This window comes from Colobus angolensis, unplaced genomic scaffold, assembly GCF_000951035.1.
Source record: "Colobus angolensis palliatus isolate OR3802 unplaced genomic scaffold, Cang.pa_1.0 Scaffold247, whole genome shotgun sequence".
Classification (NCBI taxonomy): Eukaryota; Metazoa; Chordata; class Mammalia; order Primates; family Cercopithecidae; genus Colobus; species Colobus angolensis.
Window position 1 is genome coordinate 3,221,241 of NW_012115677.1, and position 21,212 is coordinate 3,242,452.

A 21,212-nucleotide genomic window follows, 5' to 3' on the forward strand; every position below is an offset into this window, starting at 1 on the left:
TCCTGACCTCGTGATCCACCCGTCTCGGCCTCCCAAAGTGCTGGGATTACAGGCTTGAGCCACCGCGCCCGGCCGAGAAGTTTCTTTTAAAATGTGCCTAATTGGCTTTTTGATGTGTTGTAAAAGTCACAGTTTTTTACATATGGTCATAGGTCATTCCATGATACAATAAGGTTTGGGTTGTGAAGATAAACTCTCTGTTTTAAATAAACATATAAACAAAGATAAAACACTCTCTTTTTTTTTTTTTGAGACAGAGTTTTGCTCTTGTTGCCCAGGCTGGAGTGCAATGGCATGATCTCAGCTCATCACAACCTCTGCCTCCTGGGTTCAGGCGATTCTTCCGCCTCAGCCTCCCAAGTAGCTGCTATGACAGGCATGCACCACCATGCCCAGCTAATTTTTGTAGTTTTAGTATAGACAGGATTTCTCCATATTGATTAGACTGGTCTCAAACTCTCAACCTCAAATGATCCGCCCGCCTTGGCCTCCCAAAGTGCTGGGATTACAGGCGTGAGGCACCGCTCCTGACCTAAACACTCTGTTTTAAAGAAGCATATAAACATATGCATGGACAGTTGAATCTATGAGGAAGATGAGATTGTGCTGAGATTGAACATAGCCCACTAAAGAAAAATAAGCTGAAGATGGAAGCCTAGGAAATACTTTTTTCTTTCTGCTTTCTTGGAAAACAAAGACACCAAGTGGTTATGTTTCTTTTTTTATTTTTAAAACTTTAGAAATAAGGATCCATATGCTTTTTAGAGCTACCTTTGTGTGTACCTCCAAATAACTGTCTGGGAAATGGCCTTGCCAGCATCTTCTCTTGAGTTTATTGTGGAAAGCTTAAAAGATGACACTAGGTTCCAGAGTCTATAGTGATTCATGGCTTTGTTTGTTTGTTTGTTTCTGTTTTTTTGAGACACAGTCTCCCCATGTTGCCCAGGCTGGAGTGCAGTGGCACAATCTTGGCTCACTGCAACCTCAGCCTCCTGACTAACTGGGATTATAGGCGCCTGCCACCGTGCCCAGCTAATTTTTTTTATTTTCAGTAGAGATGGGGTTTTGCTATGTTGGCCAGGCTGGTCTCGAACTCCTGACCTCGAGTGATCTGCCTGCCTCAGCCTCCCAAAGTGCTGGGATTACAGGCATGAACCACTGCGCCCTGTCTGATTCATGTTTTGATGTGTGACTTTTTATTGACTGGGACAAAATGTATGCACTGCTTTTGCAGACAGTTCCCCATCTCTACCAGTTGAAATCTTGAGAGTTATTAAAGTCAGGGAGGGAGCTCAAGGCCATTGAAAGGAGGTACAGACCAGCAGACAGTCATTCATGTGAGAAACATATTGCCGTTTTAAAATGTGAAGAGGAAAAATATATCTACCATTAAAAAAAACCCTTAATTTTGCTTGGTTTTATGTTATAGGGACATTCTGTAAAACAGAAAATGAAGCTATTTATAGTCCTGTGTTTGTAAACAAACATTTGATTTATCACGTTTTTGAACAATTCCAGTAGGAAGCTGCACTAGTTTATGGGAGCCAGTAGAATTTTTGCAGCCAAAAGTAACAACAACAACAACAACAACAAAAAAAAAAAGAAAGAAAGAAAGAAAGAAAGGAAAGAAAGAAAGAAAAGAAAAAAAAAGCTGTGGATTCATCAAGAAATCACACTTCCTGGCGTGAATACTCAGGCGGAAGAGTGCCAGTTGTAGGTGCCAGTGACATCATTAGCATAATCAGTTCTGCCAAAGACATTGCTCACTGTTTCTGCACTGTGGTGCTGATTCTGGGGATTCCCATATAACTCCAAAGTACCAAAGATAACAGTCCCTTATTGAACATTAAAATATCTGTGGCCTACTGGATTCCATGAAAAGCTCGACATTGGCCAAGATGGAAAACCAAAAGACTGCTGCATATTGACGTGACAAATTCTTTTAAAAACTCAGGAATGCAAAATTTTTCATCTCAAACTATTTCAGTAAAATTGTTGCTTCAGGTAGATGTTTCCTCTGCATTGCACAGCTCTCCTTGTACTTTCACAGAGAACTGAATACCATCATGAGATGACGAGCATGCCACCCACAGAAGCACCAACATGGTAGTGAGGAGCACGGGCGTGGGATCATCGTTTCCCTTTCCTTATGTGTGAATGTGAAATCATGATATGAAATCATATTATGAAATCATGATATGGTAGAACGGGGAGAACTAGACCTAGGTTAAACTGTGACTTCAGGGCAGTTGTCTTGGGGCATCAGTCTTAAAGAGGTTCTAAATCATTGTCAGGGTAAAAGGAATTTTCCTTTCTTGAAGGTTTGATCTCTGGAATAAACTTGACAGTAGACAGCATAAAAGGCATACACATTTATTACGTGTGTATGCATGGGAGTCACGAAAAGTATGAAACTCAAAGAAGGGCCAGATGGTTGAAGCTTAGACACCCTCTTTATAGGGGTGAGGCAAGTGGGGGATGTAGACAATTTTGGAGAAAGATTAAAAGATTCTTGGGGAAATGAATGGGCCTGAAGAACAGACAGTAGCCTGAGACAAAGCCTGCCTCAGCTCTGGGTGTGATATCCACCCCTGTCTTCCTTCCTGGGGTATGCATCAATTTCCCCTGGTTGACAAGATATCTGGGGAAGAGATTCACACAGTTGAATATCTTCTGGAGGATCTGGCCTTTAAGTAGATAGGGGGAGTTCAGGGAAAGCCCTTCCCTGCATTTGCTGCTCCCCAGGTGCTCTCAGTTTGAAGTTCAAAGCAGCACATTTTGGGGTATTGTTTTCTGAACCCCAACAATACCAACAGAAATAAGATATGGAGAAAATTGAGCTCATCTAGGTTCCTAGATAAAATATAAGATGTACAACTGAGTTTGAATTTTGGGTAAATGACAAGTAATTTTAAAATATAAGCATGTTCCAATTATTACAATGGGACATACTTATATTTAAAAAAACTACTCATCATTTTTCTGAAATTCAAATATAAGTGGGTGTCCAATATTTGTATTTGCAAAATCTGGCAACCCTAGGCTTACCAGAACTCTTCACACAAAAATACTGTTTCGGGATGGAGTATCCCTTGAAGGGATCCAAGGTTGGATAATAAGGTGATCATGATGAACCGCATATAGTCTAACACCTTTCTAAAGAGGGTGAGACTAATTAAATGCAGGATTAGGTTTTGCTGATGTATTTGGTGCTGTATGCGTGCATACCCACTTTTGTTTGTTGCCAGAATATGCTAAACTGCTTGAGGAAGTACAAGAATACCTGAGAGCTGCCACTGGCTGATCCTCCTCCTCTGCTTAGCTACTCAGCTAAATAAATATTGAGCCAACAGTCAGAGAATGTTTGAAGTAGACCCCGAATATCTGCCTGCCTGGGGCAGTCACACATCTGTGGGTGGCCCTGACCAACAATGTGGTTAAGAGGGCAGTCAAATGCTCTGAGTTCCAGGCTGGGCTGCCCCACTGCCTGTGAGATTTAGGGGAAGTTCCCAACACCCCATGCTCAGTTTCTCCATCAGCAGGGTGATAATATAATACCTACCTTTTAAGGCTATTGTGAGGATTAAATGAGTTCACATGTGTAAAGTGAGTACATTGATGAGCCCTAATGAAAACACAATACATGCCATCTGCTATTTTACTTTTTTTCCCAAAACAGTGCTTGCTAGGTTGTGATCTAGTTGTTTACCTAATATCTTTCTTATTTGAATGTACATACCTTGAAGAGAGGGAGTAAATCCTGTTCACATTGCACCCACAGCATATATTCTGGTGGCATGCAATAGTCACTAGATGAGTGTTTGTTAAATGAAAAGAATTGACATCTGTTGTCCCCATGGATTAGGAAATAATCTTCCCTGGTTGGTTCCTGAACAGACACACTTACAGAATTGGTTCTCTAGGCCAGAACTTCCTAACTAATATGCAGTATTGGTATACCTAAGGGACTGATTCTGCAGCCTTTAGATGGCCTGAGCTTCAAAAGGTGGCTTGGGGACATGGATCAGTTTACCCTGGTGTGCCATGCAAATGTAATTTTCTGTGAGTCCATCATGACTTAAAAAAAGGGTGGGAGGCACTGTTCTAGGCTGTAATGTAATACTTTCAGGTGTTACAGAATATAGCTTGGTACCTGTCTTAGTCTGTTCAGGTTGTTATAACAAAGTACATAGGCTGGTCATTTATAAAGAAAATAAATTTATTGCCCACAGTTCTGGAGGCTGGGAAGTCCAAGCTCAAGGTGCCAGCAGAATTGGTCAGGGCCTGGTCTCTGATTCATAGGTAGTGTTCTCTTGCTGTGGAAGGGGAGAACAAGCCCCCTTGGGCTTCTTTTGTAAGAACAGTAGTCCCATTCATGAGGACTCCTCCCAAAGCCCCACCTCCTAATACCATCACCTTGGGGGTTAGGATTTCAACATATGAATTTGGGGGCAGGGATACAAACACTTGGACCAAAGCAGTACTTTTTTTTTTTTTTTTTTTAATAAAGCGAGTTTTAGATTTTTAGTTAGCTAGCTTGCTAGAAAAGGACTGAAAAAATATATAGCATATTGAAGTTATTTGAGAGATTGTAATTGTGATTTTCCCCTAATATTTTCCCCCAAATGCATTTCTGTAATTAGGAAAAGACAAACCCTCATAAGTGTGATTTTTAAAACATTAAAAACATTTTAAAATTCTTTTTCTTTTTATTTTTTTGGTATGAGAAAAAGGTCTCACTATATTGCCCAGGCTTGTCACAAACTCCTGGGCGCAAGCAGTCCTAAGTAGCTGGTATTACAGATGTATACCACCGTGCCTGGCTTTAACATTATTTTAAATATTGTATTAGAAATGTTTATGTGCATCTACAAGTAAGTAAACTCTAAACAATGGTATGAAGTGGTTATATTGTGAACAATAAACCAGCCTTCAATGGGGCTAAAAAAAAGCCCACATTTGCTCTATAAAGAAAAATGTCTGTTGCTCAAGGAAAAATAAAATGTTTTCCATCCAGTAGAAAGTAATAACTGTTGGCTGGGCACGGTGGCAACATGCCTGTAATCCCAACACTTTGGGAGGCTGAGGCAGGATGATCACTTGAGCCCAGATAATTTGTGACTAGCTTGGGAAACATGGTGAAACCCCATCTCTACAAAAAGTACGAAAATTAGCTGGGTGTGGTGGCATACGCCTGTAGTCTTAGCTACTCGGGAGGCTGAGGTGGGAGAATCACTTGAGCCCAGGAGGTGGACACTGCAGTGAGCCATGATCTGGCCACTGTACTCCAGCCTAGCAACTAAGTAAGTCTCTGTCTCAAAGATAATTTTTGAACTCAGAGAATAAAATGAATGTAGTTAAAACAGAATAAAATGTTATTTTATTTTTTTAATATTATTGTATTTTTGAGATGGAGTCTCGCTCTGTTATCCAGGCTGGGATGCAGTGGCGCAATCTTGGCTCACTGCAGCCTCTGCCTCCTTGGGTCAAGCAATTCTCCCGACTCAGCCTCCCGAATAGCTGGGATTACAGGCTCCTGCCATCATGCCTGGCTAATTTTTGTATTTTCAGTAGAAATGGGGCTTCATCATGTTGGCCAGGCTGGTCTCAAACTCCTGGCCTCAAGTGATCCTCTTGCCTCAGCCTCCCAAAGTGCTGGAATTATAGGCATGAGCCACTGTGCCTGGCTAAAACATTATTTTTAAATGAAATGAGTTTGTTTGAGGACCGATGATTCATTAAATACTCAGTATGTTTGTTGAACGAATATGTGAATAACCAAGCATGTGGTTTGGTGCCAGGTGCTGTGCGTCAGATGTGGTTGCTGTGCTAAGGCTGCTCACAGTTTGGGGGAAGAGAGAAGTTTATTTCCTCATCAAACTTTTGTGCTCTTTATTTACTTGTACTAGTTATGTCCTAAACCCAGGTTACTAATAGTGAATCACAAGCATGTGCTTTCTGAATCTACTTAGCGCACAGGTCTTCCAGGAGATATCAGTAATCACTCTTTGATCCCTTTCTTTGATTAAAACTCATTAGGTCGACTTCCATGTGAATGACCGGATTATTCTCTTTCATGAACTAATCTTGGCCCACCCAGAAATGCAGTGCCACTTTTTGTACATTGACATTGGCTTTTAAAGATTATTCCTGTTGACTGGGCATTTTCCTTCTTATATAAGTTCATAAGTAACTGAAAAATCCAGATCTTTTACTGGATAATATGATTTATTTATTAATAATAGAAGGAGTTAGTGTTGTAAACAAATAATCATGCCACATGAGTAACAAACTATAATTATGAACACATGTAAAGAGTTTACTATTACAATCAAATACAGCCACAATAAAAATGATCTGGCATCTTTTATGATTTATATATTTGTTCTTGGACAGCATTGTAATTAGGGGCAAATAGTTCATATGATGTTCAAATAGATGACTATAATTAGTGCTACTTTCATGCAGTCAAGTCACATTTTTCATTTTGCTGCTAACATGTACCCTTTGATCATCATCTTCACACACCCACTGGTATTTGCAGATGGGAAAAGACAAAGGTCTGGAATCTCACTCATTCATGGCTCTCTGGAGAAACCTTGTCCTCCTCCCTCTTCTCAGACTTGAGAGCCTCTATCTCCTATTCCAGACTTCCATCCCTGCCCCTCACAGCACCCCCCACCACCATCCTACCCACAACCTAAAGCTTTTCAATTAGAATTTCATCCTGCTCTGACCCACTGACTTGGAGCTAGAGAAAAAAGGCAATAGAAGCTCTAAAGCCTAAAAAAAAGTGATCACCTGATATCCTGGGGAGGGAGAGAAACTGATCACATAATCGTCCTATAGTGAATGAGGGGAGGGGGCTGGAAATGGTGTGAACTGGCTCTGAATCCCTGATATCTAGGAGAGGATCCGCAGAGAAGTGAAAGGAGAAGGATTATTTCTTTTTTTTTTTTTTGAGACGGAGTCTTGCTCTGTCGCCCAAACTGGAGTGCAGTGGCCGGATCTCAGCTCACTGCAAGCTCCGCCTTTCAGGTTCATGCCATTCTCCTGCCTCAGCCTCCCGAGTAGCTGGGACTATAGGTGCCCGCCACCTCGCCCGGCTAGTTTTTTGTATTTTTTAGTAGAGACAGGGTTTCACCGGGTTAGCCAGGATGGTCTCGATCTCCTGACCTTGTGATCCGCCCATCTCGGCCTCCCAAAGTGCTGGGATTACAGACTTGAGCCACCGCGCCCGGCCAAGAAGGATTATTTCTAAGTGAGGTGCATACATAATTTATTATCCAAACCCGAATATTTTTGAGAGTGAATGGGGGCACTATTAATAATTTCACTGGGACTACAGGTTTAAATCATGACCATCTCCAGAAAAAAAGACTTACTGTTGCACTACTTCTAAGTAGACATTGGAGAGAGAGGAGAGTAATGATATTGTCACACCTAAATGAGCATGTGGATTCTGCATGTTATTGTGAAAAGCATGGCATATGGAGCCCTAAAAACTCTGTCCTAATTACCCTCCATTCTTTCGCCCCTTTCTTCTCCAGTTCATTCCCTGCTAGAAGACTAATTTTTGAAAATGATGGCTCTGATTTTTTCTGATTTTCTGATTTTTAAATATCTCTGCTGGCCTTCCCATGGTTAGCAGAATGAAGTCTGTGCCTGACTGGCTGGCATTCAAATACTGCTGCAATTGGGTCCCAATCTTGTTTCTCAGAACCAATAGAACTCCAAATCATTGGAACTACTGGCTGTTCCTGGCCTCTCATTTCCTACCTCCATGCCTTTACTCAAGCTTTATTATTTTGCTGTCTGGAAACATTTTAACCTCTGTTTGTACTTTTGCAATTTCTGTCCATTCTCCATGACCTAGTTAAAATATCAGTTAAAATGCTGTGGAAAGCTGAGCATTAGAAAAAAGGGGCTCTCTGAAGCCTTCTCTACTCACTCTTATCTCATATAGCTCTGAACTTCTAGGAGTTTTTCTACAGACCTCTGTGTACCTTTTACAGACCCATATGACTGCTTTTATCCTTGCATTGCCGTCATTTAGATATATGTCTTAGATCCCCTAATAGATCAGAAACTGTTTTAGGGCAGATTCAAGGTCTGGTTCTCCCTTGTAATTCTCAAAAAACTTTTCATTGTGCTTGTACATGTAGACATGTACCAGTCTTGTTGAATGAAAGAAATTAGAGACTGCAATTCAAAATTCTGATGCTGTGAATGAAAGAAATTAGAGACTGCAATTCAAAATTCTGGTGCTGTTTATCTCTGCTTTGGTGAAGAAAAGCTGGGGGATGAAGATGCTTCCTGTTTTGCTTGCTCAGAGACTTGGGACTGGGATAAGTATGGGCATTCTATTCTTATTGGTTCTGAGGAATGGCTTCCTTTCCTTCATAGGAGGGATAGAAAAGATGGACCAGCTTTTGGTGTTTAAGAAGCCTGTTATAATCTCCCAGGCCAGAACTATATCTTTGGCGTGGGTGGGTAGTTACAGTATCCTATTGCTAAATGGACCATACATGACTATAACAAGACTCCTTTCTGCCATTTGCTGGCCCTTTGGGAGCCCTATCTCCAGGTTTCTTATTGCCTAGGTAGTCACAATTACTGGCAGTTATAATTAAATGCAATCATTCAAACCTTTCCTGAAATTATATGTATGGATGGCTTTCTTTTTATTAAATCAGCATTCTATACACTAGCCTACCTGGACTGAACTGTTAATTCTGATCTCTGTGAAAACTGAAATGACTAACACTAAAAAGAAAGACTGTCAAATTGAATCTTCATCCCTAACTAATCATAATCCCTGCCATATGTCCTTGGCACAAATCATGCTGCCTGGGGCTTGGGCTTTTCATTCTATGCAGTGAGGCATACGGGAAATTTGTGATGGTGAGGACTGCGCTTGCCATGTTACACACCGAAGGGTGTACCGGAAGCTGTTTCCAAAAAGAATGAAATTCAAGGCATCTGTTTTTTTTTTTACTTGGCATTTGTAGTTTTAGAACTATGAAAATGAGGCATATTAGACTCAGTGGGTATGACAAAAGGTTTTTTTCTAACAGAAGTTTATAAGCAATTACAGATAATTTTTCTACTAGCTACCTCAGATTTATTTAAGTCTATTCACTCTTAAAGACTGAGGGTTGTTGGGGGGAAAGCCTAAGCACTGCGAAAGGAAAGGGATTTGACTATATCCTAATGTGCCTTAGATCATCTTTAGTTTACTAATACTCTTTAGCTATAGGACCCTATTACTACTATATCGTCTTTAGTTTATAAGTCAGAGCCATAAAGAGTACATTATTCTAGCCAGAATCCTAAGTATATTTTGACTTAGCAATAGATCTAGAAGGTTCAAGTACATTTTGACTAAGATATTCATATTCTTAGCAGCCAAGTACTTACAGATTTACACTTTGACATGTCATCCTGATTTATTTTTATTTATTGGTTTGATATGTAACTCCTCTTAGAATATAGATTTTTCTAAATCTGGACAGAATGTCAGAAAATTTAGTCCCACATCACTCTATTGGATATGAGAAAGTCAAGACTCAGGAAAGTTAAGCAACTTGTTCAGGGTAGTAGGCTTGATAGTGATAGTGCTAAATGCAAGACACATAGTATCACTTCCATCACTTTCTGTTGGTCACAGAGCCAGCCTAGATTAACAAGGAGGGGAAATAAATCCCACCTCTTCATGGAGATGATGACAAAGCATTTGTGGCCATCTTTAATCTGCCATACTTTTAAAGCTTAAATTTTACTTTATAATATTTTAGACTTTTGGGGGTGTTTACTAGCTTTTTAACTGGAAAATTTTCATCCATTAGTTAAATTTTTTTCCCTCCATTTTGTCTCTCTTCTTCTTCTTGGACTTTCATCATATGTGGATTAAACTCTCAGTATTGTCTCTGAGGCTATTGAGTCTCTAATTATTATTACTATTTTTAATCCTTTTCTCTGTGCTTTAGTTCAGATGATTTCTATTATCTGCCTTGAGGTTCAGTTTTCCTTTTTTTCTGCAGTGCCCAATCTACTATTAAGTCCATACATTTTATATTTTTAAGTTTTAGAATTTCCATTTGCTTTTTAAAAATATGTTTATTTCACTATTGATATTCCCTATCTGTTCATGCATTATAATAATCTTTTCAATCTTTAAACATATTTATTATAGTTGTTTTAAAGTTCTGGTTTGCTATTTCATCATCTCTATAATTTCTGAATCTGTTTTTACTGATTATTTTTCTGGTTATGGGTCACATCTTCCTATTTCTTTGCATCTATAGTAATTTATATTTGTATGCTAGATACTGTGGATGCTATGGTATTGAGAGTCTGGATTGTGTTTCTTTTTTTAGAAAAGATCAGCTTCCGTTTTCCTAGGCAGTTAATGTCCTGGCCAATCAACTTGATTCTGTTTGGCTTGTTTTTAAGCTTTATTATAGTAGGTCTAGCTCTTGGTCTACAGTAGCATTTTTGGAGACTCAGCTGAATGTCCAGGGTGATCCAGGCAGCCTCCCTCTCTGCCTCCGTTCCGGAAAGTGTTTCCAAGCAAAACAACAAATAAAAAAGGTATAAAAAGTATATTTATTGTTTCAACAATGTTTATTGGGTATCTACTATAATCCAGACATTGTTCTCGGTACTGGAGATACAATAGTTATTAAAAAAAATCCCTGTTTTTATGGAGCTTATGTTCTAGTGGAGACAATAAGCAATATAAATGAGCCTGTGTACTCTGACTGGTCAGAAGTGCTGTATCTCTCAGCACTGTATAACCTCTGGAATGTCCACTCAGCTCACACTGGCTAGGACCTATTGTCTGCCACGTCTCTCCATGAGTATTGATCTACACATGTGCAGCTAATGACTTAAGAAGACCCCCTATGCTAAACTTTGGATCTCTTTCTATGAACAACTTCTTTCTCTCTGGCTCACTTCACTGCACATTCCAGCTACTTCAGCATCCCTGAATTCTGATTGCTGCATCCCCAACCCTGTGAGTCTGCCGTGCTCTGTTTGAGTTCTCCGTTTCTGTCTGTGTTCCAGAATGTGTTTCCAGGCAAAATATCAAGGCTATTGTGTAGATAGATCTTTTTTGTGTATTTCCCTTCTTCCTGGGATCAAACTACTGTATATTTGTTGTCCAGTGTCTGAAAGCAGTCACTTCCTCTATTTTGTTCAAGTTTATAATTGTTTAACATGGAACTTGCAGAGGTACCATCCCCAAATCCTAGAGTCCTACCATAGGTGGGTGCATTTCCTGCTTTTATTTTGTTTGACTTTTCAATGGAAATGTAGTCAAAGGAGTGTAGGTGAGATGGGCTTGGCAGGATGTAGGTGGAAGATGTGATCTCACTTGTCCCAATAAAAGGGTAGCAGTGAGTCCAGATCCTCTGAGATACAGCTGGGACTCTTCAGTTTGGATGCCTGTGGAGAGGATCTTAATTAAAGAGCATCCATGCCTGAACTCTGGAAGGCAATGACTTGCCCCTTTTGTGGGAACTACTTTGGGAGCCATACCCTTATGACGTGTCTACACAGTGTCTAAGGTGCCTGCCTTCTTGGTGATGGAGACTGACAAAAGACTTTTTGTCTGTCCAGAGTGCTTTTCAGTTTTATGGGAGAAGCACTGGGCAATTTGGTCAGCCTTATCAGAGTTGGAGCCAGCACTGAACATGGGCCTGAGAATTTTCCCTGGGAAGGTGAATTTCTATGGGTCCATGTGTTATTAGTTTCCTACAGCTGCCAAAACGAAGTACCACAAACTGGGTGGCTTAAAAAACAGGAATGTATTGTGGAACAGTTCTGGAGGCTAGAAGTCTGAAATGAAGGTGTTGTGTGTGTGGACCGTGTTTCTTCTGGAAACTCTAGAAAGAAAGCCTTTCTTGCCTCTTCCTAGCCTCTGATGGTTGCTTGGCATTCCTTGACTTGTAGATGCATCACTCCAATTGCTGCCTCCATCATAACGTGATTGTGTTGCCTCTGTGTCTGTTTCTGTGTGTCCTCTCCTTTTCTCAGAAGGACACCAGTCATATTGGATTTAGGGACAACCCTAGTTCCATATGACCTCTTCTGAACGAATTACATTTGCAAAGACCCTCTTTCCAAATAAGGTTACATTCTGAGTTCTTTGTCTCCTCCTTTCCCCCCATGCTCAGTATGCTTCCTTTTTTCCATGTTCTTTCTCTTCCAAGGGTCTCCCTCTAGTTACCCAGGAATAGAGAGAGCTAAGAGAAGGCTGTCAGAAGGACCTGACTCAAGAGAGTCCCCTTCTCTACCTTTTTCAACCCAAGGCCCTCCGTGGGCTCTCCTACTATTTAGGGGCAACAGTGGCAATTTTTTGAACAGAGTCATCTCAAATTTGAGTGTAGCACTAAATACTGTGAAACGATTTTTGAGAGCCTTTGCTTACTATGGTGAAAATTACATAGAGGAAGAAAAGCCATCAGTTGAAACCCATCCGGAAAGCATTTTAAAGAAGCCTTGGTTATCTGAGTCATCCCAGAAGTTGTTCTAAATTTTAAGGAGCCACACGAAATTATTTTTTAACTTAATGCTAGTAGAGCAAGTGTATTTCAGAGGGACAGTTATGGTAGAGTTCTATTTTAAGTGCTGTTTGGGATTCAGTAAGCATCCCTGTTTGGCTGGGGTCTGGTGACCTAAGGCTGAGGGTGTGTGGTGGAGAGCCTTTGCCAAGCCTGATGATCCTCTACTGAGGTTAGATGCTCAGCAACAGTCAGAGGTTTTTGAAAAGGGTCTGTTAAAATTGAACAAGGCTGTACTTTGATTTCACATTGCATTTTAATTGTAACAAGACAATTTGCAGCACTCTAGACCTGTTCCAAAAGTTTTCCTCTCTCTCTTCACTTACAAATGCAGGGCTAAACATTCTTTAGACATTAGCAGGCCTGGTCCGGCCCTCTGCCTAATGATGGGGTTTTTCAACTCTCAGAACAGCCCTGAGCCTCAGATCTAGCATCTTATTCATCCATGGGCAGAGGACAGAGTGCTCGAGGACAGAGTGGTGGGGGAGGTGGAGGTATTTGGACCTTTTTATTGCTTTGCTTAAGGGCAAAATTGTGGTCTGCAGTGAGTGTCAATCACAGCTCTCTTATCTCATTTGGGATCTTGAGGGAGCAGTTTCCTCTTCATTCTTTCATATGCCAGGAATTCACTGACTTCACGTGCTCTGCTCCCTAGTGGTGGCTGTGCAGGCCATGTTTCCGAAGGGTCACAGGAGTCTTGGTGTGCCCTGTCTGACTGATGATCAATCTCAGCTGTGAGTGAAAAACTGCAATGGCCCCTGGGATCTCAGACTCCTTCAAAGGGATTTTTTTCTGGGAGTCACCCTGAATACTGGCAGAGTCAAGAGCCTCAGCCGAAAGAGAACTTGGGCGGTTGATTGCCTTGAGGAGGTGCTTGCTTTTGTGTCTGTATGTATCTCTGTAGGCATGTTTATGTGGGTATGTATATGGGTGTCTGTGTGTGTGTGTGTGTGTGTGGTCGGAGTGGCTGTGTGGGTAGGAAACTCACAGGGAGAGGAGTTCTCTAGGGAGAGTTGCCACAGTGATGCACCAAAGTTTTTGGATGAAATGACCAAACAATGTTGGTGCTGTAGTCATAAAAAAAGAAATGAGAAGAAACTGAGTTTAAGGAGATTTTACAGTAATGCCTTCATGAAGTCTTTTTAGAAATTTCATCCATAATTGAAGTCTCTTTCTCTCCTGGATTCCCATTCTCTTCTTTCCCATTTCCATTGTGCTACTTACCACATTTCACCTTGATACTTGCTGTAGATGTACGTATCTCTCTTACCCATTTTTAACTTTCTGTGTGCAGGAACCATGATCTTTGTATCACCTGAGTAGTTTATTCACCTGTCATACAGATGATACTCAGTAACGAACTATAGAAATGATCCCTGAGCCAGGCGTGGTGGCTCACGCCTGTAATCCCAACACTTTGGAGGCTGAGGTGGGCAGATCACGAGGTCAGGAGATCGAGACCATCTTGGCTAATGTGGTGAAACTCCGTCTCTACTAAAAATACAAAAAAATCAGCTGGGTGTGGTGGCGAACGCCTGTAGTCCCAGCTACCCGGGAGGCTGAGGCAGGAGAATGACGTGAACTGGGGAGGCAGAGCTTGCAGTGAGCTGAGATTGTGCCACTGCATTCCAGCCTGGGTGACAGAGCGAGACTCCGTCTCAAAAAAAAAAAATAAAAGATTCCTGAAAGTATAGTCTTCATACTCATTAAATACTTGCAGATTGAGTGTATTTTCAACACCTTTCTGAATTTTGTTGACATTGTTGGAAAAACTTGTAATTAGGAAAGAGTAAACATTTCAGGATTCTAAGTGGTTAATAAACATATAATTAAAATAATAACATAAGTGGTAAACATCTTGAGTTTCAAAGACTTGCTGTATCCATGTCATCACTGACATTATAAATACACACAATTTTAGCATACTAATAGTCACCTAACTTCTGTGTCTAAATGTGTGTAAAATGGTATTTTTTTTTTTTTTTGTGATGGACTTTTGCTCTTGCTGCCCAGGCTGGAGGAAAATGGCGCAACCTCAGCTCACCACAACCTCCACCTCCTGGGTTCAAGCGATTCTCCTACCTCAGCCTCCCGAGTAGCTAGGATTACAGGCATGTGCCACCACGCCTGACTAATTTTGTATTTTTAGTAGAGCTGGGGTTTTGCCATGTTGATCAGGCTGGTCTTGAACTCTTGACCTCAGGTGATCTGCCCGCCTTGGCCTCCCAAAGTGTTGGGATTACAGGCGTGAGCCACCGTGCCCGGCCAAAATGGAATTCTTAATACCTGTTTTATCTAACAGGGCTATGATAATCAAATTTTTCAGTAAGTGTCAAGGCCCTTTGAAAAGCTAATAGTGTTATAAAAAGATTGAAATTGTAGAGTACATAGTATTTAAGATCTTAACTATTGTTATAGAAAAAAAGCACCGTGCACACCTATCCATTAAATCTCTAAAAGGCATAGAAGAATTCTAGTATATGTTTTTAAGCACTTTCTTTATTGCTTTCCTGAGATACTTTTAAAAAAAGGTCTTGGTGGCTAATAATGATGATGATGATGGTGGTACTAGAAATAGCTTCTGTAGCCTTTTATAATTGATAAAGCTCACATGCATTATCTCAGATTTGACAGTTCTTCACTGGAGAAGATGAGTAGCTCTTTACAATGCTAAATTACTGTTAAAAAGAGTCAAACTGAACTGCAAAGTCATTTTAATGCATATATATTAAGTGAACATTACACTCAATGTTTTGAAATACGTTTACTGATTTTCCAAAGACATCTGAAAATTAAAAAAACATATCGGGGTAGTTGAGCATTATATATATTCCCGTAAGAGGACAGTGTCACCATAGTCTGCTAATGTGGTCCATTTCTTGGCCAAGCTTTTTATTTATGATTATGGGAAGGCACTGGGCAGACAGCAGTTCTGCCTCCCTCCCCCTTTCTCTTCACTTCTTCTTCCTGCACCCCTCAGGTCTGACTGATGGGTGTTGGAATTTACTGTCCCAAGAGGTCCCCAGGAGCTGTGGCAGGAGTCGCCACTAAGGGGTCTACTCAGCTGATCGATGAGGGGAGTGGACACTCTCCACGGTAAAGGGTTTGCAAATATTGACTGTAGATAGCCAAGCAACGGAAGTCATCGAGGGGACAATGTTTCTTACTGATTTATGGTTATTGTGTGTTCTTTCCCACAAATGCCTTTGTGTTCTTATTTTGTGCTGCAGCAAACTTAGAAACTGGCTAATTAGTCCCTAGATAATCCAGAGTTGACTGAATTAAAATTTAAGAGCACAGTAGATTTCCACATTGCATCATGCATGTGGGCAGCACCCGGAATCCAGAGCCTTTGCTTTCCCTTGGATGCCTGACTTTGATAGTTTCCATATTCAACTACCTTCTGTAGTAAAACAAGATCCGGCCCTGAACATTGTTGGTACTCGTAATACAGTCCTTATTATACTATGTTCTAATTTTGGTTGACTCCATTTGCCACTAGATTGTGAGCTCCTCGTGGAGAGTGTTGGCATTTTGCTCATCTTTGTACTTCAGATTAAGGTGCCTAATGTACAGTAGTAAAGCAGTATAGTTTACTGAGTGAATAAATAAAATGAATGAGCATTCATGAAAGGATGTGTTTGGTGAAGGGGGTCATTTAAAATTTCAAGATTTCATAAATTTCTCTTGTGTCTATGTCTCCTGAAAGAAAAAAAGAATGGTTTTAACACTTATTTATAGCCCAGGTGGTAATTAAGAATTGACTCATCATGCTTGTAATACCTGAGGTTTGGGAGGCCAAGGTGGGAAGACTGCTTGAGGCCAGAGGTTCCAGACCAGCCTGGGACATATAGAGAGACCTTATCTCTACAAAAAATTTTCAAAATTAGCTGGATGTGGTGGCATGTACATGTAGTTTCAGCTTCGTGAGAGTCTGATGCAGGAGGATTGCTTGAGGTCAGGAGTTTGAGGCTTTGGTTCACTATAATCATGCCTGTGTATGGCCACTGTCCTGTAGCTCGGACAACATAGCATCTCTAGAAAAATAAAATAAACTTAACTTTAAAACCCTATTCCTGGATAGGCACAGTGGCCCACGTCTGTAATCCCAGCACTTTGGGAGACCAAGGCGGGTGGATCACTGATGAGGTCAGGAGTTCAAGACCAGCCTGGCCAACATGGTGAAACCCCATCTCTACTAAAAATACAAAAAATTAGCCAGGTGTGGTGGCGGGTGCCTGTAATCCCAGCTACTTGGGAGGCTGAGGCAGGAGAATTGCTTGAACCTGGGAGGTAGAGATTGCAGTGAGCCAAGATTGTGCTATTGCGCTGCAGCCTGGGGGACAGAGTGAGACTCCGTCTCAAAAAATTAAAAAAAAAAAACAACTCTATTTCTTTTAAGATTATCAAAGCATTCTAATAAAATGGTCTTTTTTTGATACCGGTAATAGGCATTATTACCATTATGATTTATATAGAACTTAAAATAATTTTATGTCATCAGATATTTTTAGTTTTAGCCTTTCGCTAATTTAGATGGATTGTCCTCTAACTTGCTGTCAGAAAGTTTTTTATGACTGTGAAATTCATCTTGGAAGACCTGAGGAACCATGAGAAGAAGAAAACAAAACAAAACAAAACAGGAATGCATAGTGATTCGAGGGTTAATAAGAAATAAGACCCAACTAGCATTTATTGGATGAATGAATAGATAAATGAAGGTGACTGTTTGGGCTGCTAAAACAAAGTACTTTATTTATTTATTTATTTATTTATTTATTGAGACAGGGCTTCACTCTATCACCCAGGTTGGAGTGCAGTGGCATGATCATGCTCATTGCAGCCTCAACCTCCTGGACTGAAGCAATTCTCCTGTCTCAGCCTCCTGAGTAGCTGAGACCACAGGCGTGCACCAATATGCTTGGCTCATTTTTACATTTTTTGTAGAAATTTAGTTTTGTCATATTGCCCAGGGTGGTCTTGAACTCTTGGACTCAAGCAATCCTCCCACCTTGGTCTCCCAAAATGCTAGAATTACAGGTGTGAGCCACCATGCCCTGCCTGACAAAGTACTTTAGATTAGGTGGCTTATAGCAACAGGAATTTATTTCTCATAGTTCTAGAGGCTAGGAAGTCCAAGATCAAGGTGCTGGTAGATTTGGTGTCTGGTGAGGGCTGCTCTCTGACTCACAAACAGCACCTTTTTCTGTGTCTTCACATGACAGAATGGAGAGCTAGTCTTATAGTGGCACTAATCCCATTCATGAGGGCTCTGCCATTACGATCGAATCACCTCCCAAAGGCTCCACCCCCTAATACCATCACTTTAAGGGTTAGGATTTTAACATACAAATTTGGGGGACGCAGGACACAAACATTTAGACCATAGCAGAAGGTCTCTCCAAGAAAAAATTTACATGCATGAAACATGAAATAATAAATAATGGGGTTAGATGTCAAAAAGAAATGTTATCAATTGGATTTCAGAGAGGAGAAAACATTGTAAGGAAAATCTCCAAGAAGGGAGTGAAATCTAAGCTGGGACATAAGGAAATTAGTCAGTGTGAGAAAATAACTTTGTGTTAGTTTTCTGTTGCTGTGTAACAAATTATGATAAACTTAGCTGCTTAAAAAAATATACATGTATTATCTGTCTGTTTTCACGTGGCAGGAGTCTAGGCACAGCTTGTCTGGATCCTCTGTTCAGAGTCTTAAAGGCTGAAATCAAGGTGCTCCTGGCCAAATGTGGTGGCTTACCTGTAATTGCAGCACTTCGGGAGACCGAGGCAGGAGGATTGGTTGAGCCTAGGAGTTCAAGACTACCCTGGGCAACATGGCGAGACCCTGTCTCTACAAAAAAAACAAAAAAAAATTAGAATAGCTTGGCGATGCACACTTGTAGTCCCAGCTACTTGGGATGCTGAGGTGGAAGGATCACTTGAACCCAGGGGGTTGAGGCTTCAGTGAGCCATAATCACGCCACTGCAGTCCAGCCTGGGTGACAGAGTGAGACCCTGTCTAAAAAAGAAAATAAATAAATAAACAAACAAACCAATAAATAAATAAATAAGAGGTGCTTCTTTCCGGAGCTCAGTTGACCCCTTTGAAGCTCACATCATTTTTGGCAGAATTCAGTTCTCGCAGTGGTAAGCCTGAGGTCCTTGTTTTTTTGCTGGCTGTCAGTCAGTAACTGCCCGCATTTCTTGCCACATGGCCCTCTCAGGCAACCAGGGCAGCTATCTTCTTCAGTGCCAGCAAAAGAGCCTCTCACTCCTTCCATCCTAGTTTAAAGGTCTCACTTGATCAGGTCAGGCCCAACCAGGAAAACCGCACTTTCGATTACCAAAGTCAACTAATTCTGGGCCCTAATTACATCTGCAAAATCTCTTCACCTTTGCCATACAGCATAACATAATCATGGGAGTGATCTCTCTTCACTCTGCTGTATTCTATTGGCTAAAAGCAAATTGCAGCTCCCACCCAGCCTCAAAAGGATTATACAAGGCGTGGGTCGTAGGAGGCCACTTTATAATCCTGCCTTCTACAGTGTCTTTGTTTACAAATAATTCTTTTTAAAATTTTTATTTTAGTGTGTTAAGAACACTTACTATGAGATCTACCCTCTGAACCAATTTTTAAGTGTATGATGTATTTTGTTGGGTGTAAGCACAGTGTTGTACAGCAGATCTCTAGAGCTTATTCATCTTTCTTGACTGAAACTCTAGGTCAGCTGATGAATAACTCATTTCCCTTTCACTCTAGTCCCTGGTAGCCACCATTCCACTCTTGTATTCTATGAATTTGACTATTTTAGAAACCTCATATAAGTGGAAATATGCAGTATTCGTCTAAGACTGGTTTATTGCACTTAGCAGAATGTCTTCAAGGTTCATGCATGTTGTCATAGATTGCAGAATGTCCTTCATTTTCAAGGGTAAATAATACTCCATTGTATGTATATATGTATTATTTTCTTTATCCGTTTATCTGTTGATAGGCATTTAGGTTGTTTCCATATCTTGGCTACTGTGAATAATGCTGAAATGAACATGGAAGTGTGAATATCTCTTCAAGATCCTGATTTCAGTTCTTTCAGATAAACACCCAGAAGTGGGATATCTGGATGAATGGTAGTTCTATTTTTAATTTTTTGAGGAACCTCTAAACTGTTTTTCATAGCAGCCACACCATTTTAGATACTGACCAACAGTGTGCAGAGGTTCCAGTTTCCTCACATCCTCACCAACATTTTTTTTTTTTTTGATAATAGCCATCTTGACAGATGTAAGGTAATATCTCATTATGGCTTTGATTTGCATTTCCCTGATTATTAGTGACAATGAGCACCTTTTCATACCTGTTGACCATTTGTGTGTCTTCTTTGGAGAAATGTCTGTTCAAGTCTTTAGCCTATTTCTTAATTAGGATGTTAATTTTTTAAAATACCAAGTTGTAGGGGCTGTAAATGATTCTTTTGTTGTTTGAACATGTTTTAAAAGTGAAAGTTTTTAAAAAGTCATTTTTTAAAAAGGCCCTAGATATTAGATGCCAGGCTAAGGAAAATCAATTATCTGTACTTGGAGCTTTTGCTTAAGGACCAGCTGTTCATCGTTATGAAGGGAGAAGAAAGGAGCCTAGAGTGAGCTATAATTAGAGAAACCACATCATCATTTTGATATACTGCAAGAACTTCCTAACTTCCTCTTCGCTGTTGATCTTGACTGTCTCCCATCTGCCTGTAGTCACAGTCAAGGTGATCTTTCCAAAATGGTTATCCAATCATGCCACTACCCTGCTTAAAATGCTTCTGCTGATTATTAGACAGAACTCTCCTAGGATAGGACTGCCATGCTGTTCAGATTCATGTCTCAGCATGTGCTTTGTGCTTCACATGTCCTTTATCCACGCTTAATGAGAGAGTGGCGTAAGGATTAATGGAGGGATGAATTTGAGAGACATTCGCAGGTAAAATTACTGGGATGTGGTGAGGGAGAGTGTCTTGGTCTGTTTTGTGCTGCTATCACAGAATACTGGTGACTGGGTAATTCAAAAAGAACAGAAATTTATTTCTTACAGTTCTGGAGGCTGGGAAGTCCAGTATCAAGGTGCCAGCATCTGGTCAGAGTCTTCTTGCTGTGTCCTCACATGGTGGAAGGTAGAAAGGGCTGAGCCCACTCCTGCAAGCCTTTTTTATAGCAGCATTAATCCACTCATTAATCCACAAATACTGCATGAAACCAGAGTGCTCATGACCTAAGCACTCTTCATTAAACTCCACCTCCCGACGTTGTTGCACTGGTGATTAAATTTCCGACCCACGAATTTTGAGGGACCAAATAGCAGAGGGAGTAGGCTCACCTCTATGCTATTTAGACCATAGCAGAGGGTGAGTCTACTCCATGCATGGAAGTAAGGAGGGCAGGTGCAGTAGCAGATGTTGGAGAGAAGATAAGTTCAGTTTAAGGTCGCTGTAGGACATTACACTCAAGGGGTTTTGTATGGTTGGCCCTGTTGCGGGCACTGTAGGATCTATAAAGGAGGTCCCAGACATCACCCCTAGAGAGGTGAGAATATGCATTGTATTAGGAAATTAGAGATTCACAAAAGGATTATCACTGGTGGTAGATTCCAGAGATTGAATGA

The 21,212-nt window shown here is 40.7% G+C and overlaps 1 protein-coding gene across 1 annotated transcript in view; it reads left to right on the forward strand.

Annotated features, from left to right (window-relative positions):
• Positions 1–21,212, forward strand: part of LOC105514543 (rap guanine nucleotide exchange factor 4-like) — a 69,678-nt gene that overhangs the window by 23,466 nt on the left and 25,000 nt on the right. The window lies entirely within an intron of this gene.